Source organism: Podarcis muralis, chromosome 9 (genome assembly GCF_964188315.1).
Source record: "Podarcis muralis chromosome 9, rPodMur119.hap1.1, whole genome shotgun sequence".
NCBI lineage: Eukaryota > Metazoa > Chordata > Lepidosauria > Squamata > Lacertidae > Podarcis > Podarcis muralis.
Genome location: NC_135663.1, coordinates 38387322 through 38411320, shown reverse-complemented (window position 1 = coordinate 38411320; position 23999 = coordinate 38387322). Strand labels below are relative to the sequence as shown.

Here is a 23999-nt window from a genome sequence, read left to right as displayed (position 1 = left end):
TTCGCTCTCCAAAGTAAGATGATATTTCTGCTTCTAATGAGGAACAGGAATTGAAACCTGTGCTAGAAACATTCTGCAGCACAAAGAAACTCAGTGAAGATCAGCAGCCAAAGTTATGATAAAAATCTGAATTAAGCTATGAGGTCTTCTGTGGTTTGTTTAACACTTGTTATTGTTCTTTACCTAGAATTCAGTTCTATGCAAATTCTACATCATCATGAGAATAACAGTAAATCTCTAGTTCAACCATCCAGGCAATCTAGAACTACAGCGGTGACTGACACTGCAGAAACAAAAACAAAGTTCTGTTCCTAAGCTGTAACTTTATTAAATTTGCACATCTGGGAGTGCTTACCAATACAATTGCAACTTTTACAATAAGTGAAGGTTAGACTTCCCGTCATCCATATGTGTCACCTGGGCTAATTTCAGCATCCATGTTCCTCTTTTAAAATTGCGAGAAATGTAGCTCTAGTATGGCCCTCACCATCTTCCTGTTCCAAAATCAGGGCCTGGTTGGTTTAGGGGGTTAACAGGTCACTAAGGCCCATAAATAAAAACAAAGCCAGGAGTTTCAGAAGATTTCATTAAGTCCTGCTTCCAGTTCAGTTTCATCCAATAACTCTACATCATCTTTGACGTCTTCCTAGTATTCCACATAATGCTTTCAAAAAGGCCATGTTTCTACAGAGAAAGGAGGCTTTTTTCTATGTGTGAAAGGAAAATCATAAGAGTGTTTAAAAAGCTTCTATAAATTAAGAAACTGACTTTGCAGTCAGTGTTGAGATAGCTGAAAGACAATTCACAATTACACTCATCAGTAAGTCTACTTGCAACCTTCAATGGTGCTTACTCCCAGGTAAGTTACCACCTTTCATTCCCATTTTCTTGGACTGATCGCTGCCGTCATCTATGTCTGGTCAGTGCAATTTTTCTAGAAAAAGGGGTGCCAGAGCTCACCATGGACTTCTCCCTTGTTCTCTTAGAATGGCAATAGCGCCCACCTGAGAGGTGCCGGAACTGAGTTCCAGTGAGCTCTGGCTGAAAAAAAGCCCTGTGTCTAGTGACTAATAAGGAAGGAAGGAGGTAGACCACATCATAACATGCTTAGACGATTTCTATGTACATATATCAACAAGAGGCTGCATAGTTGCTGGCTTAATGAGAGACTGCTTTCTCACATGCAGCACTAAACTATCCATCTGGTGGCTTACATCAAATCCCTATAGTTATGTAGCTACAAAAATATGGAAAAGGCCTAGAACAGTGGTAGCTAACCTGATGTGCTCCAAATGGTTTTGGACAACAATTTCCCATATCCCTGACCAATGGCCTTGCTGGTTAGGCTGATGTGAGTTGAAGTTCAACAACATCTGAAGAGCATTATACTGGCTACCCCAGTGGAAGGGAACATGTATCTGTCCAGGTCTCTTATGCAGTGCTATAAAACACTGAAGCATGCTATTAATGAACATGAAGCCTTAATAATGAAGGTGTCCTAAAAAGAAAATGAACTATTAATACATAACAATAATGAAAATAATTTTACATTTTTATTTCATAATATTAATACACCACTTGATTGTAAAAAAAAGAATAAAACTTCAAAGTGGTGTACACGGTAGCATGTATGTTGGATAAATAGACACACATTTTGCCCTGACTATACAGTTATCAAATAGCCATTTTTATGTGGCCTGCAACAAGAAGTGTGGTGAGGTTTTTTGTGCTAAGGGGCACTGTTTAATAATGGAATTCAAAGTTATTCACCACCAGCTCCCTTGCTATTTACACATTATTAGTAAGCCAACACAGTCAATTTGTAAAATATTAGTCAGACATAAATACATATGTATATCTAAGCCTTTTAAAAATGTGTTATGGCACATTTTAAAAATCTTATTAAGGTTTGGAGTGTTTTTTGGGGACACGGGGATTTGTTGAAAAGCAGCGTCTTGAAATAACTGTGAAGCGAAACATAAAAAGTCTTCTTTAGCTTTCTCCAGTGCTTTGTTTCCAGTTCAGTAGGTTTCTCTTGGAGTTAGTTCAGCTCTTTGGTGATGTCATTCCCATTCAGAATCAGTCCTGCTCACTGGGATCAGCCAATCCTCATTATATTTCACTGCAAATGGTTCTCCCAAAATTGCAGCTTCCCTGACAACGAGGGTTTTTTTACACAACCAAAAACCAAATGGGCAAATTCTATGAAGCAAATAATAATGCACCCAGAATGTTTCTGTGAATCTATAAGGGACCACACCAGAACAGTGGATATAAAGCATTAGTGAGCCATTAAGGTAAGCAGATTCTTGCGCTTGAGGTTTGTCTATTGTTTAGGAAAGCTTCCCCCAAATCCTGAAAGAGCCCGCTTGATAAGATAGTCTGGTCATTTTTCAAACAGACATTTAAAAAAAGACTTCATAGTGAGAGCTCAGATTTGACTCATAATCAAGATTGTCTGATTCAAGGAAAGGTCAACCTCCTGTGGATTTCTCAAGAAGTCGGAAAAATACCTATCCCACAATGGAAACTTCTTCCTGTTGTTATTTCATATAATTTATGCAGATAACGTCACATCACACAGTGTAATTTCCCAGTCTTCTAGCATCATCTAACACCTCTGAAAGGCAAAAATTCAACATAAGTAACCAAAATAGAATCCTCTTCCTAGTCAGTCTTCAGACTTTTGGAATCCTAGAGTGGGGGAGAACAAATCTATGGTTAAAAAGATGCAGTGATCTAATGCCAGAGACTTGAAGTCTAAGTGGCAAGTGATAACAACAGAAGCAGGAGCTGAGTGGAATCCTGGCTGTGATATAGAAGGGACAAGGCCAAGTAAAACATTGGCAAAGGCAACCCAGGAAGTGTAATTCATTTGCCAGGGTCATTGTTCAACTGGCTGGTAGCCATCCTCCTTCCTGTGAAACTGTTTTATTAATCTTATCTAAAAGATGGTGTGCCCTGTCTCAGCAGGTGACACATGGTATGAGCCTCCTGGACTCATAAGAAGCTACTCTCTGCTTTCTAAGCCCTTCGCAACAGGCTTCTTAATAGCCGACAATCAGGTGGCTGTTGGGTCTTGCAAAGTGCTTTGCAAAGCCCATGCCAATGGTCAGGTCCTGTGAAGCCCTTTCACACAGGTATGTAGGTACCGTCAATCAGCTGATCATTGGTGCCTGCAGGCCCCTTTCATTCAGCTAAGCCAGCTTTTTACCTGCCCCACACCTAATTTCATTAGCTCACAGGCCAAATAGGAAGGCCTAATTAAGCCTGTGGGTTAGAGGTTCCCCATCCTTGCTCTACTGAGTCAGGTCTTGGTCCACACTAGAACAGCACTGTGTCTACTCACTGACAGGAGCTCTCCAAAGTCTCAGGAAGAGGCCTTTCTCGAACTTGTTGCCTGATTTCCTTTTGATCTGATCTGCCTGTCCAAAAAGAAGAGGACTATCAGGATGATTATCTTTCCCAAGTACAAGAAGTAGTTGGGAAGAAATCTAAGATGCAAAGACCTTTCACTAAAGGGGCACAAAGACTATTGGAATGGAGTTGCATCTCTCTACTATGTCCAGTGGTTAGAAGCAGAACCACAAAGGAGAATTGCTTTTTCACTGGATTCAATCTACCAGCAAGAGATTATTGTAGACCAGCAGTCAAATCCTTGTATGGGGAATAGCTGTAGAAATACTAGGGTGGAGAAAGAAATGTGCCATCTCCCTTGATTCTGGAAACAGAATCCTGGAGAAATGGCTGCAGAGAAAGGGAACAAGGCATGTCTTAAATATTTAGCTTGAATAAAGGTTCAACAAATCTTGATTTTAACTACAGTTTCCAGCTTTCATTCTGCTTCTAGGCCAATATTCCTTTTTAATGCCAGGTCATATCAGATACTAAAGACAAAGACATTTGACGTCTGGTTGGCCAAAGAAAGAACAGGATGCTGGACTGGATTGGCCATTGGTCTGATCCAGCAGGATCTTCTTGGGCAAAGATAACATGTAGTTTTGCTTTTTAATTCCCAAAGACCCAACATAAGACAAAGCCAATACCCTCTTGGCATTACTGGCCATTTCAGTGTCACTGCCAGCAATATTATTCTGTAGATGGGGTTTGTGTGAGCAATTTTTCTGTCATCCTTTGAAAGGCATCAGGTGAACAGTAGTCAAAATAGCAGTGCCTTCCTGGGACAACTTCATGCTGTTACCTGGCATGTCGTATTCATGTGACCCTGCCTATCTTTTAGTGAAGTGTGTGTGGGTTTTTAAGCAAGCTTTGCAACACAGTGGTAAAGGATCTTTCAGTTAAGCAAAGATGAATCCTTAAAATAATCCTTTGCACAGCTCTCTTGCTGTCTGATACAAAAGAACCCAGAAGACTAGTAGAAGGATACATAAAGCAATCCCAAAGAAAGAGTCAGTGGCTTTCAAAGGCAGCTCTTTACTTTATTGGTTAAAGGCATGTTATGAAGAAGGGAGGGAGGAGGGGAGGGAGGAAGGGCAAAGCAAAGCAGAGTACAGCAAAGCAAAAGATTACTGTCTACCACTATATCAGCAGTGGCTGGTGCTCATTGCAACTGGCAGAAAACAGGGGTGCCCAACAGGAGGTGGAACCAAAGCCGATAATAGGTGGAGACAAGGCCAATGACAGGTGGAGCCAAGCAATTCTAGTTTTGTCCCAAACTTCCTGCTGAGTTCTACAAGGACAACACTGAGACTAAGGAGGAGGAAGCTGACAGCTGGTTGTAAATAAGAAGGCAGGCAAGAGCTGGCTCACAGCAGACTGAGGGGGGTGGGGCAGTGAGAGGGGTGTTTCCAGCTATCTCACCCCTTGCCTTTGGAAGCTGCTGCTGCAGCGGAGAGTAGTGTGAGCAACCACATGGGAGGGGTGTTTCTAGGATTGTGAAGCTCCCTTGTTATTTTGCTATTGGGTGCTGCATGTTGTTTAAGTAATCTTGTTATATTTACAGTACAGAAATGTGGGGGTTTTCTATATTATTATATTTGCTGCTGTTTTGCTATGTTGTTGTGAATTTTTTGTAGTGCTTGATTGAAATGTATTATTGTTTTGTTTTTTGTAAGCTTCTGTGAGCATGACTTTTCGTGTGGAAAAGCGACTTACAAATAAATGGAAAATGAAATGCTTACAATATCCATTCATTATAGGAACTGGAGTATAGGAGCAGCTCTGCTGGATCTCACCAGAAGAAGACTATGTAGTCCCACATCACATTTTCCATCGTGGCCATCTAGATATCTATGGGAGGCCAACAAGGAGGACTTGAGCCCATGAGCCCTTTCTCTCTGTTGTTTCCCAGAAACTGGTACCCAAAGGCATGATGCCTCTGAACCTGTAGATAGTATATATCTCTCATGACTAATAGCCACTGATAGTCTTACTCACCATGAATTTGTCTCATCTCTCCTTAAAGCCAGTCTAAGATGGTAGCTATCACCACATCTTGTGGAAGTGAATTCTACTCTCTAACTATGTGCTGTGTTGCAAATAGTTATTTCCAGTAATGTTTTAAGGTTTACCCTAACTAATATAGTAATGTATTGAAATCATTTGGGGTGAACATGGAAGAGGTATCTGATCTGTGAATGGTGAGGGTTTTAATGTACAGTGTTTTAGAGACATGCTTTAGCGCCTAGTACAGTAACTGCATCGCCTCCCTAGGCATTGATGACATTGCTGCTTTGCATCCTATGTGCCTTTTTTCTACATGTCAGAAGCTCCTGAAAGCTTTTCTTCTACTAGTGAAGCACAAAACCTCCTAAACGTCACACCTTTATTTTAATGTAATAAACATTTTAAAGTAATTGTCCAATTTCCAGTTCCTTTGGTGTTTTGAGAGGGGGGCAGTAATCATTATAATTCAGCCTCTGCTAAGATTTGTCTAATGTAATTCAGCATTAATTAGCTGAATCATTATTTTAAAGTGTTAGTGAATTGCCTTATAATTACCACATAATAGTGCTTGTAAACGAGACAATGGAAAGAAGCGACAAGTCCCCCAAATGTGCTGAATTTAAAAGGTGTAACTAAGAGACCAATATAACATGCTGTTACTGTGAGACAATGGCTAAATGTGAGACCATCATTTCCCAAGGGGTAATTTACCACGCCATGCATGTAACTACTCACCACTTGGCAGGACCATTGAACCAAGCTGGGGATAGTTTAACTATTCCTCAGCTTCCCCACATTTCTAATAAAATGGACTGTAACATTCTCACCACCACCTGGCAAGATGGAACAACCAACCAATGCTAGTTTATTGTGAATGCATTCATTGGTATGGAGTACTGTTACTTTGTTTGCTTGCTTGCTTGCTTGCTTGCTTGCTTGACAAGTCAGCCATTTTATGCTGGCACCTACAGCACGTTTCTCATTATATGAGCAGCAGTATCTATCTTTTTACAACAACAACAAAAAGCACTTCAACAAACCAATCAGTACTACTAGTTACCACTGCATGAAAAGTCATCTGTGCATTGGAAGAGTAGCCAATGCAGAGCCCTCCAATGTTGTTGGACTACAACTCTCATAACTCCCAGCTGGCATGACCAGTGGTCAGGGATTGGGGAACTGTAGTCCAACAAAATCTGGAGAATGGCTTCTATCACGACCAAGGCCTAAGGTGCCAGATGGTTTAGTTGCAATTGCAGTTTCAGATAGACCAGGGTCAAGTGGGTGGATTTCCACTCCTCCATGCCTCCCCTCAATTAAGCCATACACATCTAAAACAGTTCTGGGGGAAGCCCTCTTCAGCAGAATGTTTCACCAGATTTAAATGCAGATTTGCAAGATATGAATTCTCTTCATATTTTTCTTGTTTCTCGTGATGCTCGTACTCTCAAAGGCCCAACAAGAGTGTTAACTGTTGCCCTGACAACTGGCCAACTCTGGCTGGGCAACAGTAACTTCCTGTTAACTTCCCGTTGTCCCTGCAACTGATTTTTAAAAACGTATTCCACACCATTCAATCCTAGTTTTGTTGCCTCGCCAACCCAACCCAACCAGCATGACTCCTCCTATGATTGCAGGAGAAAAACAGGAGCAGGCTCCAGACCACTGTGTAACAGCATAACAGCAGCTATCAGCACCACTATACAGGAACTGGCTCCCCTTCCTCTGCACCAAACCTCTGTTGTATAGGGAGCTTTCTGGTCAGGAAAGGAGAACACAATAATAGCTCTGCTGAATCAGGCTGATAGTCATAGGGTTAGAAGGCATTCCAAGGGTCATCTTGTTCAATGCCTGTAATGCAGGAATCAGTTAAAGAATCCTTGACAAATGGCCATCCAAACTCTTGTTTAAAACCTCCAGTGAAGGAGGTTCCACTACTTTCCGAGGGTAGTCCATTTCATTCTCTTCCTAAAGTTTAATCAGAATCTCTTGTAGTTTGAACCCATTGGGTTGGGTCCTACCCTCTGGAGCAGCAGAAAACAAGCTTGTTCCATCTTCCATGTGATAGCCCTTACGGAACTTATAATAATATAATAATATTATAATAATTTATTATTTATACCCCGCCCATCTGGCTGGGTTTCCCCAGCCACTCTGGGCAGCTTCCAACTGAATATTAAAAACAATACAGCATCAGACATTAAAAACTTCCCTAAACAGGGCCGCCTTCAGTTGTAAAGTAGTAAAGTAGTTGTTTATTGCCTTGACATCTGCTGGGAGGGCGTTCCACAGGGCAGGCACCACTACCGAGAAGGCCCTCTGCCTGGTTCCCTGTAACCTCACTTCTCGCAGGGAGAGAACTGCCAAAAGGCCCTCGGCGCTGGACCTCAGTGTCTGGGCTGGGTGATGGGGGTGGAGACGCTCCTTCAGGTATACAGGACCAAGGCCGTTTAGGGCTTTAAAGGTCAGCGCCAACACTTTGAATTGTGCTTGGAAACATACTGGGAGCCAATAGTTTACATCCAGAGGAGGATAACCCCCCTAATAATAATAATAATAATAATAATAATAATAATAATAATAATAATAATTTTCCTGATGGTTGCATTTACTTTGGCCAGTGTTGCATGCCAGATGTGGGAGTGGCCAAAGCAAAAGTAGATGTGGCTAAAGTAGGCATGGCTGTCCTGCATATGTAATAACACACATATACACACAGCAGCAGCAGCAGCAGCTCAACTTGCATAATTGTTTCTTGGAACCAACATTTTTTCCTGCATCCACATGCATTCCAGAGGGAGCTTTACCACCCAGATCTGCTATTATACTGTAACTTCATAGATATATAATATTCATAACACAAAGCAACTAGTTAGAATTTAAATTAAACATGCTTCCCTGAATCACAGAGGCTCACGTAGCAATAGTTTTTTCCAACTCACTTGACCAGTACAAAAGAGAATATTCAAGAGACCAGCAGATTTTAATTGTGTTAGACTAATGGAGAACGAATGCTGCACGACCAGTTACACTAGCAAGTATACATAACTTGCATGCCTTGCTACTTCTGGATATTTTCAAAGGCCTTCAACAAGTAGTTTAGCCTTTATAAACCATTGTATTTTGTCATATCCTTCTTTTCACTCTTCTGTGTTTTCACTTTAGCAGTGCTTTAGCATTTCTGTTGCACGTTTTAAAATAAATTTTGTCTGTTAAAGTAATTTGTGATGTGCCATTAAAATAGGTACATATGAAAAAATGAGATACTCTTGACAGATTACTCTCAGGGTCAGCCCTACTGTTAGACAGAGTAGGGCAGCTGCATTATATGGCAGATATTGAACAGTGGATAGTGGAAGTAAGATGCTGAATAACACAGCCTGTGTGTACCACATAGGCTTCCTAGCGTACCTGGTCTGTCTTCCATGGGTACAGAGGAGGGCATTCTCCTGTGAACAGGAGGTTTATAAAATCTTAATGTTTTGTAGCTTATCTCTATTGTATTTGCTAAGTTTACTATACATTGCTTAGCCATAATTGTAAATAAGTGGCATATAAATTGTCAAAATAAGTAGTGTCACAGTAAGATTCGACTGCCAGCCCCTGTGGCTTTTCCACATGGAAAGAAAGGAGGCACCATCTTGTGTAACCCATCTTACTATTTATCCAAATGAATGTTGTTCATTTCTTTATTTCTATGGGCTCCAGGTTGGAAGTGTAAGCAGGCCATTGTCTCCCATGCTACTACCAGAACTGTAAGACAGGTATAAAAACAAAGCTTTTTGTATCTTGTTCAGACTTACCTGAATCTTTCATATTTAATTTTTTTTTAGAACTTTGCCGGGGGAGGGCGTACAGCACAATCAGCAAGAGAATAAAATATTATTGTAAGTCTAGAACATTGCTGCTGCTGTTGCTGCCAATTCTGCCAATGGTGGTTTATGGCAGCCATGACTCAATGACCTGGATCTGCACTAAGAGGCAGCCTAGATGGCCTCTTTTGTAGCCGGGGTCAGTCAGGGCCCCGCCCTCCCAGGCCAGGTGGGGGAAAGGGCCTGCAAGGCAGGGAGCAGGTCTTCAAGGTCTCATAGCCAGGTTTTTCTGCAATTAGAAATAATATATGGTGATAGTGTTAATACAGTGGTACCTTGGGTTACATACGCTTCAGGTTACACACTCCGCTAACCCAGAAATAGTGCTTCAGGTTAAGAACTTTGCTTCAGGATAAGAACAGAAATTGGGCTCCGGCGGCACGGCAGCAGCGGGAGGCCCCATTAGCTAAAGTGGTGCTTCAGGTTAAGAACAGTTTCAGGTTAAGAACAGACCTCCGGAACGAATTAAGTACTTAACCCGAGGTACTACTGTACCAATATATACCATATAGAAAGTGAAGAATATATGACAAATAGGGAAGCAGAATAACAGGTGGCAGAGAAACATGTCTGTAAAATTAAAAAGCAGAAATTTGACAAAATAATTTCTCTGTCTTAAAAGCTGGCCCAGTCTCCCTCTTGTAGTTGTAAAATGAGGACAGGTAACAATAGATCTCGTAGACATTTATATGAACATGCATAGCAATATATATGCACCATACCATTGTGCCTCTGCTACCTAATGGTATGTCAACGACATGATATAACTCTTTTCATTAAAGACTGTAAACCCATAGGAAGTCAGTGAAGGGAAACACAGTAAACATCAAGGGGTGGGGAGCGGGGTGGGGGTTGTGAGCAAAGAAAGAAAACAAAAGGAGCCAGACAGATTAGGACAATAGCACAGAAAACAATGAAAGCTTTATAGCAAATCCCTTTGGAGTTGGTGGCAGTCTTTCCATTGATTTCAGAGGCTCTGGGATTATGTCCAAAAGGAGATTAATTTCTGAAACTTCATGCAATGAAGGGAAAGTTAAACTGGGGGTGGGGGAAGGAACCGTGACACAGGAATTTGGGAGAAATCCCAAACGTAACCTGCCTTAATGGGCCAGTGTGATGCAGCAGATAAGGGACATTTCACACTTTATGGGAGCGGCCAAACTCTGTGGGTGTTCTGATATGCTTGCCATGGTAAAAATTAAGTGTGAAGGGGAGATGTGTATCTCCAAATTGCAGTGGTCATGCTCCATGGAGCTGCAGCGGAGCATGCTTCTCCAACCCAAATGCCTTGAGTGTTTAAGGAAGTGTGCTTCCCCTTTAAGCTTTCCTGGCAGTTGTAGGCAGCAGGAAGCTGAAGTGGCTCTGCAGCTGAAAGCTTCTGTACACCTGCCCCCAAGTTCCACTGTGAAGCCAGAGGCTGAGTAAGTGTCATTAGGTTCATGCAGGAGGAGACCCACCCTCAACCATTAACTTCTCCATATAATACATATGTCTATTCCATAGACTAATAATGTATAACCCAGAGAGTAGTGAGTACTACCTTGCAAGAACAAGAACAGCATGTGGGCATCTTGAATCAGGGCTAGGGCACAGTTATGGATTGGATGAGGGTGAACAAACTGAGACGATCTATACAGAACCGAAAGAAGGGCAGCAATTCCATGATAGAGAAGAAGAAAACAGAAGAGGATTTGATATCCCGCTTTATCACTACCCTAATGAGTCTCAAAGCAGCTAACAATCTCCTTTCCCTTCCTTCCCTACAACAAACTGTGAGGTGAATGAGGCTGAGAGACTTCAGAGAAGTGTGACTAGCCCAAGGTCACCCAGCAGCTGCATGTGGAGGAGCGGGGAAGCAAACCCGGTCCACCAGATTACGAGTCCACTGTTCTTAACCACTACACCACACTCTTTGCATGCAGAAGGTCCCAAGTTCAATGCCTCCACTAGGGAAGAGACTAGAGAACCGCTGCCAGTCAGAGCAGACAATACTGAGGTAGATGGACCAATGGTCTGACTTGCTACAAGGCAGCTTCCTATGTTCCTGTATGCATGTTGGAAATTAATTGCTCTCTCAGTGAAATCAGGTGGTGACAAAACACGAACCAACCTAAAGCCACTGAGAAACAAATGGTAGGTGTTGGCATTCTCAGGGGACCCCTCAGGTTTGGTGAATGAGCATTTATCGATCTATCGATCTATCTAACACCCACCAAAAAACACAGCCCAATGAAAACTGAGCATGCTACTTAGCCAAAGCATGCTGAATGTCACTTGGGAATAGAAAATGTGGAAGGGGCAGCACTGTAGCCAGTTCTCCTTGTTAGGTGGGGCAGCCAGATTTCTAGGTAGGGTATTTTGGTTAGGGTGCATACTGCCACCCAATTCCCCTCACTGGCATCGAGGATGTGAGGCTCAGGCCACCTTCACTCTTCCTCCATGCAGAGTGTGGGTTAGCTTACATAATGGACTATGTAAAGGTCAAGTAAACATAACACTTAGTATTTGGGTATGAATGAAGTTGAATCTGATGAATTGTCTCAGTATTTTTTTGAGAGATTTCCAGGAATACCAGACTTCCACCTGTGCTCGGTGCCCCTCTGTTCTGATTCTTCATGAACTTTGCTAATGACAATGAGCTGCTGAACTGGGCTTTGCTACTGGATTAGATATCTCATCTTCAGATTCCACCTGAAAAATGAACTTTTCCAGTAAAAAAATAAAATACTTTAGGGTCTCTATGTTAAGTCCTTCTTGAGGGTTCCTCCTTCTAGTCTTGCTTCTGTCTTGTTAGATTTTCCTTCCTGTTGAACAACTGAAGGAAAAGTTTTTAACTGGTTGCTATATAAAGGACTAACTAAGCAATTTGAAACTAATAGTGGAAATCAATTCTATCTTCTTTTTTTACTGATAGCTGAGTTCATATTTCTGCACAGAAAACCCAAAAAGGTCTCATGCTGAGCTACTCACGTTGGGGAAATAATAAATTAGGCTAGAGTTATAGCCTAAGTAGCCAGTCAGCTAGCTGTCATGTGCCCACCAATGTTTCTGTTCCTCTAGGGCTATTTTCATCCTTTGCCATAAAGAACTCAAGAAAAAAGAATAAAAAAATAGCCACTATGTTTGTGAGTATAGTGAGTGCTTTAAAAGAGCACAGTAACTTGTGTAGACTTTTTCAGATCACTTTATCTCTTTATTTCGCCCCTTATCATCAACATAACTGCAGAATAAAGAAACCCGCACGTCTTACAGTAGGCAAACAAACATGCCTCTTTATTGCTGGCTGGATAAAGAGCACATCTGAAATTGAATTACAGAGCAAAGGAAAGTCCAAGATGTGGTGTCTAACTCTAGCAAAAAAAAAAAAAGTTCTAATATTTAGCTCCTCAGGATCATTTCAGTAATTACAGGGTGATTGTGATGATGAAAAATCCGCCCTCAGTCAGAGAAAGTCTTGAGTGAGCAGCCTGCTTGAGGCTCCTACAGCTTGCACCCTAGAAGAAAACCAGCTGGCTGGAAGCCATTTTGCTGTGCAACAATATGGGTGCCTGCCAGCCAGTTCCCCTCTAAGTGTAGAGTTAATCTGATCCTAATTAAAAATAAAATAAAACCAGAAACTTACATGTTCAGCACAGCATTTTTTGCAGAATAAAGCAAATATGATGCAGCAACGAAATGTGGCTTAGTTCACAACTAGCTGCTCTGTTATCCTCACATTCACAGTACAGTGGTACCTTGGTGTTACAGACGCTTCAGGTTACATACGGCTCAGGTTACAGACTCCGCTAACCCAGAAATAGTACTGTACCTCGGGTTAAGAACTTTGCTTCAGGATGAGAACAGAAATCATGTTCCGGCGGCGCGGCAGCAACAGGAGGCCCCATTAGCTAAAGCTTCAGGTTAAGAATGGACCTCCGGAATGAATTAAGTACTTAACCCGAGGTACCACTGTACAGTCGTACCTTGGAAGCCAAATGGAATCTGTTCCAGAAGTCCGTTCAACTTCCAAAAACATTCGATAACCAAGGTGCAGCTTCTGATTGGCTGCAGGAGTTTGCTGCACACAATCAGAAGCCGTGGAAGCCGCCGGACGTTCGGCTGCCAAAGAACGTTTGCAATCCCCCACCCCAGCCCTGTTTTAAATGTGCATTCTGTATTTGACTTCCTTTAACCATGTTTCCTTTTGAAATGTTTAAGATAAAACTTTTTTTTTGTTAACTGCATTAAATGTGCATTTTGCAGTTGACCTCCTTTGTCATGTTTTATTTTGAAATCTTTAAGATAATATTTTAGTTTCCTATTAATTATGTTGCTTTGAATGTGTCCTTTATATTTGGCTTTATTTAGCGATGTTGTATTCTGGATTGTGGTTTTTTTTATGTTTAATGTAGATTGTTAACTGGTTTGAGATTATTAAAAATATAAAGTGGTATAGAAATAGAATGAAATGAAATTAATAATAATAATAATAATAATACATCCATAATGTCCTGGTTTGGTCCCAGGCCAGTCTTTATGGGGAAAGGGCCAGAAGTGGGTGGGGAAGCCCTAGAGACAAGAAGTATGACTGTCAATCAGATTGACTGATACATTAACCACCAATATAGCAACCACTTTAAATTTTGCCTAGTCCCCTTTCTCCCCTTTACCCACCTGCCTCCAGTCTTCAGGTGGTTGATACTGGAACAGCCCATACGTACTAGCAATCTGTCAGGGATGATGTAGCTGCATCTTACATTGTGGATCCCAGACTAATGACCTCAAAGGTCACTTCCAAAGTTATCACACAAGCGGTATTTGGACAGGGGCATGGGGAAGCTAGGAAGACAGTGAATTGCTATGATAGCTCCCTTACCTTCCATAGTACATCAGAACAGCAGGTTATACAGTAGGTCTTGCAATAAAAGAACCCACAGCTCCCATTCTCAATATTCATACTTCATCATGGAGGCTTATGGCCCCAGTCCAATCTAGTCATGCTTTTAAAAAGCATTTATGTACAACTAGTTGCACTAGAATGTTTCTGGAGCCTGTCTATCTTATTGAAAGCAATGCATTTCAATGCATTTACTGATCTAAAAAGTAGTAAGTGCACAGACTGGAACCTGACTTTGCATGCTGAATTTGTTCTCTGGATCAGGGTGGATATTTTTTTAAAAAAAAATCCTGAAGCCAAAAGGTAGCTGCTCTAGGCATCTAGTTAATAATATTACCATACAACTAGGTGACAGTTACTTTTGCTTTATGATATTCTTTCACTGAGTAAAATGTGTGAGTGCAAATGAGATGCCCAGATAAATAGTGTCTTACTCTGATGCAACTGCAGATTCAAATGCTGCATGTGCTACCAGTGCTTCAACTGAGAAAATTGGCCAGGATTTGCAGGGCTTGAACCTGGAGCCTTGAAAAGCTGGCTCCAGCTACTTACACTGAACCATCAGGAGAGCTAGTTGGGGAGTTGGGACTGCAAGATCTCCAGGTTAACTGACAGAAGATTCTAGGCAAAGCCCGTCAAACCAGAGAGAGTCTAGTTATCCCTTCCCACCTCTGCCTACACAAACTGCAGGACCTGCTGCTGTTTCTCAGTGTGACTGGCAAGCCATCAACTGTAGAGGTTTGACTGCTCCTGAATGCCTAGCACAACCTTCCACCACTGCTGCCACCAGTACTTCTCCTTTCTATACTCACTTGACTAAGGGATTGACTAAGGGCCTATAATAAATTAGAAACACCCAATTCCCCCCCCCCCTTGGTATCCGCTCTTTTGGACAGAGCATTTTAGAGCTACTTAGCTGATCAGACTCTCACTAGTTTCTTTAAGAAATGTCTTGACTGGGCTGTGTTTCCAAATGATGCCCACTGCAGTCTTGCATGACCACTTCAGCAAGATCCCATAAGCAGACAGACTGTATTTGTGGTCAACCTCAGGTGGAAGACACCACTCACTATCTGTTAGGCTGCACCTTATATAGAAACCAAGAGATCTCTTTAAAAAAAAAATATTTCTATTAGTTTTAGTGAAAACAAACATCATATAAAAATAAACACTGAAAATAAAATTTTTAAATAAAAAACCAACTGTAACATTTTTCATACTCTTTATACAATATCCAAATGTGGGATTTCTCAAATCCTTTGACTTCCCCCTACCCGCTCCATGGTTCCATTATTTCATTATTATTTCATGCATGTCCAAATTGTATTCTCCATCTATTTGTATCTAATTCTGTCTTTTGTCATAAAATTGCAAATGTTGGTGGATTTCACCAACGGAAGCAATCTCAGTAAAGAAGCCAAATATGAGAACAAAGTGGATAACATATAGAGAATTATTATTGAAGTAGATAATCAATTAAAATTGAGAGAATACAACGAAGTAAGAGGTGAAGTAGTAAATTGGTTACAACACTTCCAGGTAAATGAATTATTTTTAAATGACAAAAAGAAAGGATTTGCTCGTGAAATCTCAAAATTCCAGAGAGAAATAATAGAATGTGGTACAAAAGTATTATCGAGAATGTACAATTTGTTGTTGGAATGGGGAACTGAGGATGAAGTGGTCAAATGTGTAATGATAAAGTGGGCTAAAGACCCAAGAGATCTCTCTTTGAAACGTTTGCTCGCACAAGCAAACCGCCACACTCTGTCAGAAATGGTTTGGTTTATTTTGTATCTTTGTAACACAGAGAGTGGCCCTCTATGCATTGGCTGCAAGGGGTGGGGATCAGGAAAAAGGAAAAGGAAAAATTGCTATAAAATGGTTGGTGATCAGAGGTTAATCTCAAACCAAGCTGGATTTGAGTTTTCTGGCGTCTCTGGTAACCTCTCTCACATCATGGTTGTTGGCAAATTGGATTTTAAAAAGGCAAAATAATATGAGAATTGGAGCTGTCAGAGATGCACAAGGGAAACTGTGTTTTAATGCTCAGGAACTTGCCAAAGTCTTTTTTATTATGGATTTTTCTATTATGGATTGTGTTCTGCATTCTTTTATTAATACCACTGCTTAATACAAGTGTGTCATAGCCTTTGGCTAGAAAAACAAACTTATGAACTGAACTACTCACTTGACTACACTTGTTGCTAACTCGTTCCAGATGTTGTTGGACTACAAAACTTATCATCCTTAACTGGCTGGGGCTGATGGGAGCTGAGAAAGAAACATCATCTGGAACATCATCAGCTGGAGGTAGGCTGCTCTTCTACTCAGACCTGAAACCGCACCAATGGGTCCCTGATCAATGTAGTCATTGCCAAATGCTTGGTCAATGTCATATTTCAAACATGTAATGTTTTGCCAAAACTTCAGTGCTGAGCTCATTGAACAAAAGTACAACATTAAAATATGTTTGTAACCTGTTTCCAAATGCCATGTTCTGCCCACCCGCCCCCCTCCAATACAAGGCCGTGGTTGCTAATGTCAATATGCATTCGAAATGTTACTGTACTATCCTTGGAAGTGGTTCAACCACATTTATTGCTTGGGCCATTAAATGGCATTTAGGAGTGGGGGAGGGTGGGGGAGAGAGAAACTAGGTTAAAAGGGAGCATATCCTGTAATTCAGCTAAATCATTCAAGTATATAGCTGGAGTTGGGACACTAGGAGTTAAAAATAGATTGTGGATTAAATATTAATGCAAAATAAGAATGTAAACAGAAAGTATAAGATGTGTTGATGTATTTCATTTCATTAGGCATAGAAAGTTGAAAGAATCTCTTTGGAACCTAGATCATTTTAATAAAATAATCTAGCAGATTACAGAACACTGAATTTGCTTCATCTCGGGGGTCATGTCAAGACAAAGTTTGGTTTTCATTTTGCCTCTAACAAAAGAAAGCAGCCTAGTGAAAAATATCTACAGCTGTGGCTCAATTTGACCCAGAGCTTGTGCCTTGGAACCAGCGTAAAATACCACCAACACATGACCTTAAAAAATACTAAACAATAAGATGATTGCCTTTACATATGAGCAGAGTACCCTGCCCTCATTACGATGAATATAATCATCCCCCCTACACACACATCTGAGAGTAGGAGGAAGGGCTTCCTGGTCACAGAGCTGGGCTTCTAGTGAGTCACACCACCTCTCCTGTGAGAAATTAATCAGTAACAAAAGTTGAAGAAATAACATTTAGAACTGTAATGTTCTATGCAATAGATGTTGATCAAGCAAGGTTGGAATAGCAAATGCCCAGCTGCTTGAACTGGAACCAATTCAAAACTCCATCCACTTCTCAAAATAAGACACATGACCATTAAATAACACTGTACAGTAGACTGATTTGGCACTGCACCATTACTCCTGCTGCCCCCAATATAAACTCAGTCTAGCTGTAGGGTGGAGGGGAAATGTGACACTTGCTGAACTTCAGCGTAATCTTGTTTTGCAATGCATTATCCACAGCACATTTATCTCTATCTATCTTTGGGAACAAAGATGACATCTGCCACAGAATGGCTTACATTTGTCTGACTGCTGCTTTCAATGTCATGTATCTGACACAAGTTAACCTTTCTTATAAAATCTAATGGAAGGGAAGAGAATTTCTCATCTGAAATGCCCTTACTGCTACTCTTGACCTACTTGGAAATTGTGGCCTGATGCTCTGAGCATTCACTTATTACTGCATGGCTGCAGTAGGTAATCACAACACACTTTTGGCTACATTTTTTAAACAATAATAAAATAAAATCTCTACTTGTTTCGATAATGAATCTTAAAACTCATACCATCCTTGATCTCTTTGCACTTGTGCTGTAAGCAGTAAGTGTGTTAAGATAGATATAATGCTATTTTGTAAATTCAGCTCTGCATGGTGGGAGCACTATTTGGACAAAGACAAAAATATTGTGTTAATCTACCCTGAAAGCATGTTCGACTTAAAATTGTGTTTGTGTGTGGTTATTTTGAAGGGCATCTCCAATGACCAAGGGCCTTATTAATTCATAACATTTAGGATTATTATTTTTGTTCAGGATATTATGGTTGTTAACAACAGCTGTTAAAAAGCTGCTAAAAATACATGTGTTGCCACTTGCTCCTCTAAGGCACAAATAGAAAGTTTAGGCTGCAATCCTATACACAATGAGGACTGACTTCTCACTAGTAATGCAGGCATGCTGTTAGTTTCCCAATGAGTGAGTGGAAAGCTGAGCATACAGGTCTGAATTTTTCATTCTTTCAGTAGCCATCTCCAGTGACACACAGTAGAATTAAATATAATCAACCGCATTAATAAGCAAGTCAGTCCATATCTGGCTAAATGTTGCTGATCATTTTATGGCCACAACCTGGAAGCTGTCTTGGGTACACAAGCCAGGACACCAAAAATGGTGAACTGGTACCAAGTGTGGTGAATAAGGTTGAATGTGTTTTTGTAAGTTCTATATCTCAGCAATTGGGAAGTAGGTGGTGACCTTGCAGTTATCACAGTCCTATTAGCATTTTATGATGCTGAGGTTGGTTCCCGGTTCCTTATTCAACAGAGCACTCCATGAATAGCCTAAACTGTTAACTTGACCCAATAACATGCAACATGCATTATAATACACTATATCATACATCTCCATCATAGGGAAACTCTCCTCTTTGAGGTGCATCATCATGTTCTGGGACAAAAAAAGAGTTGCTTTTGTGCAAAGCAGTTTAATGCACAATGACCTCAGTCTGCAGTTATGAGTAAGGGAACCGTAGCAGTGCACCCTAAAATAAGCATTGGGCCACCCCAAATATCACATCTGCACCACCAGGGTGACATGCCATAGAGCCCTCAGTGAAGTCCAACTGCTCAGCCCCATTCCTTTGCCTCTTCCTACCAGCTGCCAACAAGGGAAGACTTCTACCGCAGACTGAGGAAGACCCAGCTGCCCTGCTCCACCTGCTTTCCTCAGATATTCTTTGGCTGGAGCTGCTGCCTGGTATCCTACCAGAGAGGAACAGGGGCAAGGGTAGGAAATGTTGCCTGAATAATTCTGGCTCCATACAGACACCCTGCAATTGCTATTCCTATGCTAGTTGTGATTGTCTGTTGAGCATCTTCACCGAATGGTGAAGGGTGGGCAAGAAGTCCAATAGAGAAACAAGCTGGAGGGGAAGGCCTTGGATGAGAAGATGGAAGATTCAAAATAATTGTGACAGGCTGTAAAACTAGGCCAAAGCCAACATGATAAAAAGTCCTGAAATTAGGTACAGTGCAAGAAATAAAATCCAGTAATATAGGGTAGACTGGAGGACTGTCATTCAAGGGAGATAGAGCAGGCTTCTACTCTGTTGTTCCTAGTGGCAGTTCTAGAACCAGTGGGTGGAAATTGCACAGAAGAAATTCCAGCAAAAACATGAGAAACTTCTTGACTATAGGAGTTGCTCCATGGTGGACCAAACTGCCTCAGCAGGTAGTGGCAGACTTTGTTTTGCTGGAGCAAATTTATCTGAGCAAACTAAAGGCTGGATGGCCATTTCAGCCATGCTGTGGTTGCATCCTGCATTACAGATCATGCACTGAGCATGGGGTTGTTTTAGAGTGGCCTTTCTCAACCTGGGCCCCTGGCTACATATTTTGGACCTCAACTCCCAGTGCTGCCTGGGGCTGATGGGAGCTGTGGTCCAGAAGAGCCCCAAGGATGGGAAAGGCTGGACTAGAGGACTTCCAACTCTTTGGGTTCCAATTTGTGATTTTGCACCACACCGTCTGGAATCTGGATAATTAATGGTTTGTGCACTGAAGTCGACAGACTTGGATGCAAGGCATGATACGGCGAAGGCAGCCTTCGAGTTAATAAATCATGATCCCCGATGAGTTTTAGCCTGATCTCAGCCCGTTTCACATCGCCAAAGGGCGCATGGATTGCGCTGTGAGCCCACCCGCCCCTCTCCAAACCCACCGAGTCATGAAATCCATTCTTCTTTCGACTCTTTGGCGCTGTCCTGAACGCAGCCCTCAAACTTCCCCGCGAGAGGAGGGCCCGGTCCTTGTCGCGGGGGGGGGGGGACGCGCCTGTGGGGGGGGGGGGAGAAACAGGAACCTGTTGTGGCGCGTCGCTGGATGTGGGGCAGAGGGTGGGAATCCTGGCCCGGGAAAGGCGCGCCTACTGTAGGTACAGTACGCAGAAGGCGGAAACTGCCCTCCCCGCTCGGAGCGGGAGCGTTTCCCTCCGCGTGATGCGTGTGTGCAGCTCAGCCTTGCCCGCCCGCTCGCTGGCTGGCTGGGCTGGCCTTGCGTGGCCTGCTCTACCCGCCTCCCCTCCCTGGGTGTGGAAGCGCGGCTGGGCGGCCAGCCCTCGACTCAAGCCGGCCGGAGACAGCCCTTGCAGCGCTCCCGCCGTTGCCTGCACTTTGGTGCCGGGAGGGGCGGAGAGGCGGCTCTTCCGAGCCCGCTGCTGCTGCTGCTGCTGCTGCGAGACGCGCCTGGAAAGAGAGCGAGCGCGCGAGAGAGGGAGGGAGGGAGACCGCTAAGCTCCTCCTCTCGCTCGCCTTCCCTTCCCTCCAGCAGCTCCAGGAACCAGCTCCAGCAGCAGCAGCAGCAGCCCGCTGGGTGACTGCGAGAGACGGAGCGAGGCGGAAAAACACACCGGGAAGCAAAAGCGGCGAGGAGGAAGGAGGAAGGAAGGGAGGCGTGAGGGGGGGAAGCGGCAGCAGCAGCAGCAGCAGCAGCGGGAGAAGGTGAAGAGGAAAGGACACGCGCGCAAAGAAGGGGGGGAGAGAAGAGCGGAGGGCGCGCGCAGTGGGAGAGGGGGGGGGGACCCCAAAAGTTTACACCCTCCGAAGCTGCTCTCTGGTCTCCCACCCACCTCTTCCCTCGGCGGCGCTGCTGGCGCGGATGGGAGTTTCACCTGGAATGACAGAAGTTTCAATTTTATTTTATTTTGGGTGACCCTTCTCCACGGCGTCTGACTTCTCTTGAATAATAATAACAATAAAATAAAAAGAATAAAACCTGCCGGATCCGACGCTCCCTCCCCTTTCTACCTCCAACCCCACGCCCTCCAGCAACGGTCGGCGATGTGACAGCCAGGGGGCAAAGCTTTTTCGCCAGCCTTGCCTTGCGGAGAGAGCTGTCAGCGCGGAGGCTGAGCCGAGCGGACTTCTCGCTGTCGCGGCCCCGGCGCCCCCTCCAAAGAGGCTGGAAGTACGGCGGCTCTCCCCCCCGCTTCGCTGCCGGGTCTTGCGTGTGAGAGCGTTGCAACCTCCTCCTCAGTCTCTCGCAACCTCCCCCCCCCCCGCTCCCAGGATTTAACCCCAAATCTCCTCCGGATCCACCTTCTTCCGTGGCCATTCGTTCCCCATTGGCTGCGCTTCTGGATCGGACTCGCAGAAGTGCAGGGTCTTGCCTCCTCCGGCCATTGCACGACGCGGGGGGTGGCGGAAAAATGAAGGTGAGTACCCGGGGGGGGTTGGGTGGGGGGCGGGCAGCTCGCCACACTTTGCTTAGAGTCCCAGCGCCTCCAGGGAAGAAAAGAGCTTTCCTTTTTTTAATGGAGGGGAAGAGCTGGAGGTCCAGATGTATTTAGTTCTCAGGATGGTGAGATTTTATTTATTTATTTTGAAAAAGAGCGAAGTAATTGGGAACACCAGTAACTCAGGATCTCCTCTTGGGGAGGGGATGTGCAGAAGAGGCACTTCCAGGACGCTGCCAGTGCTGGCCATACCCAATTTAAAAACTTGGTTGGGGGTTGGGGGGGGGCGGCATTGCAAGCACTCCGGCCTTGGGAGAGCAATTCGGGAGCTTGCACTAGTTCTTCGGCGCGTTATTAGCTGTAGAAACGGGGATCGATATCTGTCAGAAGGGCTGAAACCCGGAGGGGGCACGTGACTTCTAAAATAGTCTGCCGATATTGTGGAGGTCTGCTGTGCCCTCTCTCTTAGGAAGAAAACAGTCTTTGCAGTTTTAAATATGCACGAAGCCGAGATAGTGTGTGTCCGTGTGTCTGCCTGCGTGTTGGATTTTCGAGTCGCCTTTTGGAGCGGTTTTCTCGCTCGTGGCAGAGGTACTTTTTCCGCGAGTCTCTCTCGCCCAGGGTGCCTGGAATTCCATTAAACTTTATTTCCCAGGGAGTTATTTTGGTCTGGGTATGAAATGGAGAGAAAAGGGATCGAGAAGGGTGTGTGCGCGCAAACCGAGGGGAGGGGGGAGGCGATGTCTGCTGTCGGGAGGAAAGGGGGGGGGGAATCGCTTATACCGCTGCTGTCGACTTCTGGTTTGGGGGGAGGTCAGCATTTGGGGGGGCGGGCGGGCGGAGGTGATCTTGCTTCCTTGACCCCCCGGAAACGTGCGTCATTTCGGCCAGCTTTCCAGACGGAGAAGTGGCGGGGGGGGGGAGGAAGAGAGAGAGAGAGAGAGAAATGTCCGTGCCTTCCTAAAAATATATTTAGAAACTCTGCCCTCAAAGATGGAGCGCGCGGGGGGAAATGCTCCTTAGCCCTCCTTGGGGGGGTCTCTTGTTTTGGGGATCCGGTTGGAGGGCTCCCGGGTATTAGTCCGCGCAACTTTGGTAAATAAAAAGAAAGAAAATGCCCCGAGCAGGACTTGGCGAAGAAGATAGCAGACGCAATGAGGGAACCAGAGGGCAAGTCCTTGAGGCGCTTCGTGGGTTTCTGTGTGTGCGTTTTCCAAAGGGGGGTGGGCGGGTGGAGAGGAAGGAGAGCTGTTTCTTACTTCGGCAGCGCTCGTGTTAAAGAAATTTATTTGGGGGGGGGGGATGACACGAAAACGTGACCGTTGTTGCTTTTGCGGCTCCTCGCAGGGGGAGGCGGGGGGAGGAGGGAGAGGCAACGGTTCAGGCGCAGAACGGAAGCGGCCCCCGTCGCGCTCACCTTGGTACAGGTGGAGTTAATGTCTCCGAGAGACCTCGGGAGGCGGGGAAAGGAGGCTCGGGAGCCAGCCCCCGATCTGGATATCGCCTCCATTAAAAAGAAAAAGAAAAGGGAGGGGGGAAGGAAGGAGGCGCAGCTTCAGGGCATGGGGGGGGGGGCGTGTGGATCCAGCTCCAACTCTCGCCTGAATGGATTTCTTCTGCGGGAAGGCTTTGCTAAAAAGCTATTTTCCCTTTCGCTGGCCATATGTTTTGGTGGAGCGCTTTAAACATTATCCGATTAGTTTCTAAGTCTCGCTCTTCCCGACAGCTCCAGCTGCAAAAGGCAGTCGGGAGGGTCAGGGGAAGGGGAAGGAAATTTACAGGTCTCCCCCCCCCCCCCCGCCCCACCGCGCAAGCCCCGCCGGGGCGCCTCTCCTAGGTAGGCTCTGCAGCTTTAAGGAGAGCTACATTTTCTAGCTTGTGTCGCAGCAACTTTGTATCAGTCATGTCGCCCGCCAGGTGACTGACAAAAGCTTCCGCCCAATGGGAAGCGCCGTAGACCCTGGAGCCGCGGCTCGGCTCTTCCCGCCGACCAATGGGAGAGAAGGAGGGGAGGAACCCGGTTCTGAACTTTATCTGAGCATGTGACATGTTTTTAAAAGGACTTGGCACCTTCGCACGCGCGCCCCCTCCTCTTCTCCCTCTCTCTGCCCTGAATAGTGTCATTGGGCGACACAACAAATCTCGAGTTGGGAATAACTGTCCGGAGAATAAAGCTGGCTGCTCGTTATTTCCTCCTCCGCGCCGAGACAGCCTTGCATTTCCGACCGTGGAGGTTGACTTTAGGCGGGTGACACTTGCAAGGGGACGTGCGTATTATGCCTACAGGTGGAGGGAAAGTGCAATAGGTGTGCTGGGCGGGGCGGGG

The 23999-nt window shown here is 44.2% G+C and overlaps 1 protein-coding gene and 1 long non-coding RNA gene across 11 annotated transcripts in view; one reads left to right on the top strand and one right to left on the bottom strand.

The window, feature by feature from the left end:
* Positions 1-1531: 1531 nt before the first annotated feature.
* Positions 1532-20563, bottom strand: LOC114604458 (uncharacterized). The gene is made up of 4 exons (XR_013394193.1): positions 20162-20563; positions 9210-9507; positions 3350-3425; positions 1532-2620 (listed from the first exon to the last, which is right to left on the bottom strand). It is a non-coding gene; the product is annotated as an uncharacterized LOC114604458 (long non-coding RNA).
* A 391-nt stretch (positions 20564-20954) lies between these two features.
* NR3C2 (nuclear receptor subfamily 3 group C member 2) overlaps positions 20955-23999 on the top strand; it is a 133727-nt gene continuing 130682 nt past the window's right edge. For 2 of the 10 annotated variants that reach the window (XM_028745215.2, XM_077934080.1), the window contains exon 1: positions 20955-21652. The gene's annotated coding sequence lies outside the window, so the exon portion shown is untranslated. Of the gene's footprint in view, positions 21653-22240; positions 22265-22665; positions 22844-23746; positions 23941-23999 lie in introns of those variants that run through there. The other 8 variants (XM_028745214.2, XM_077934081.1, XM_028745210.2 and 5 more) reach the window with 6 other exon arrangements.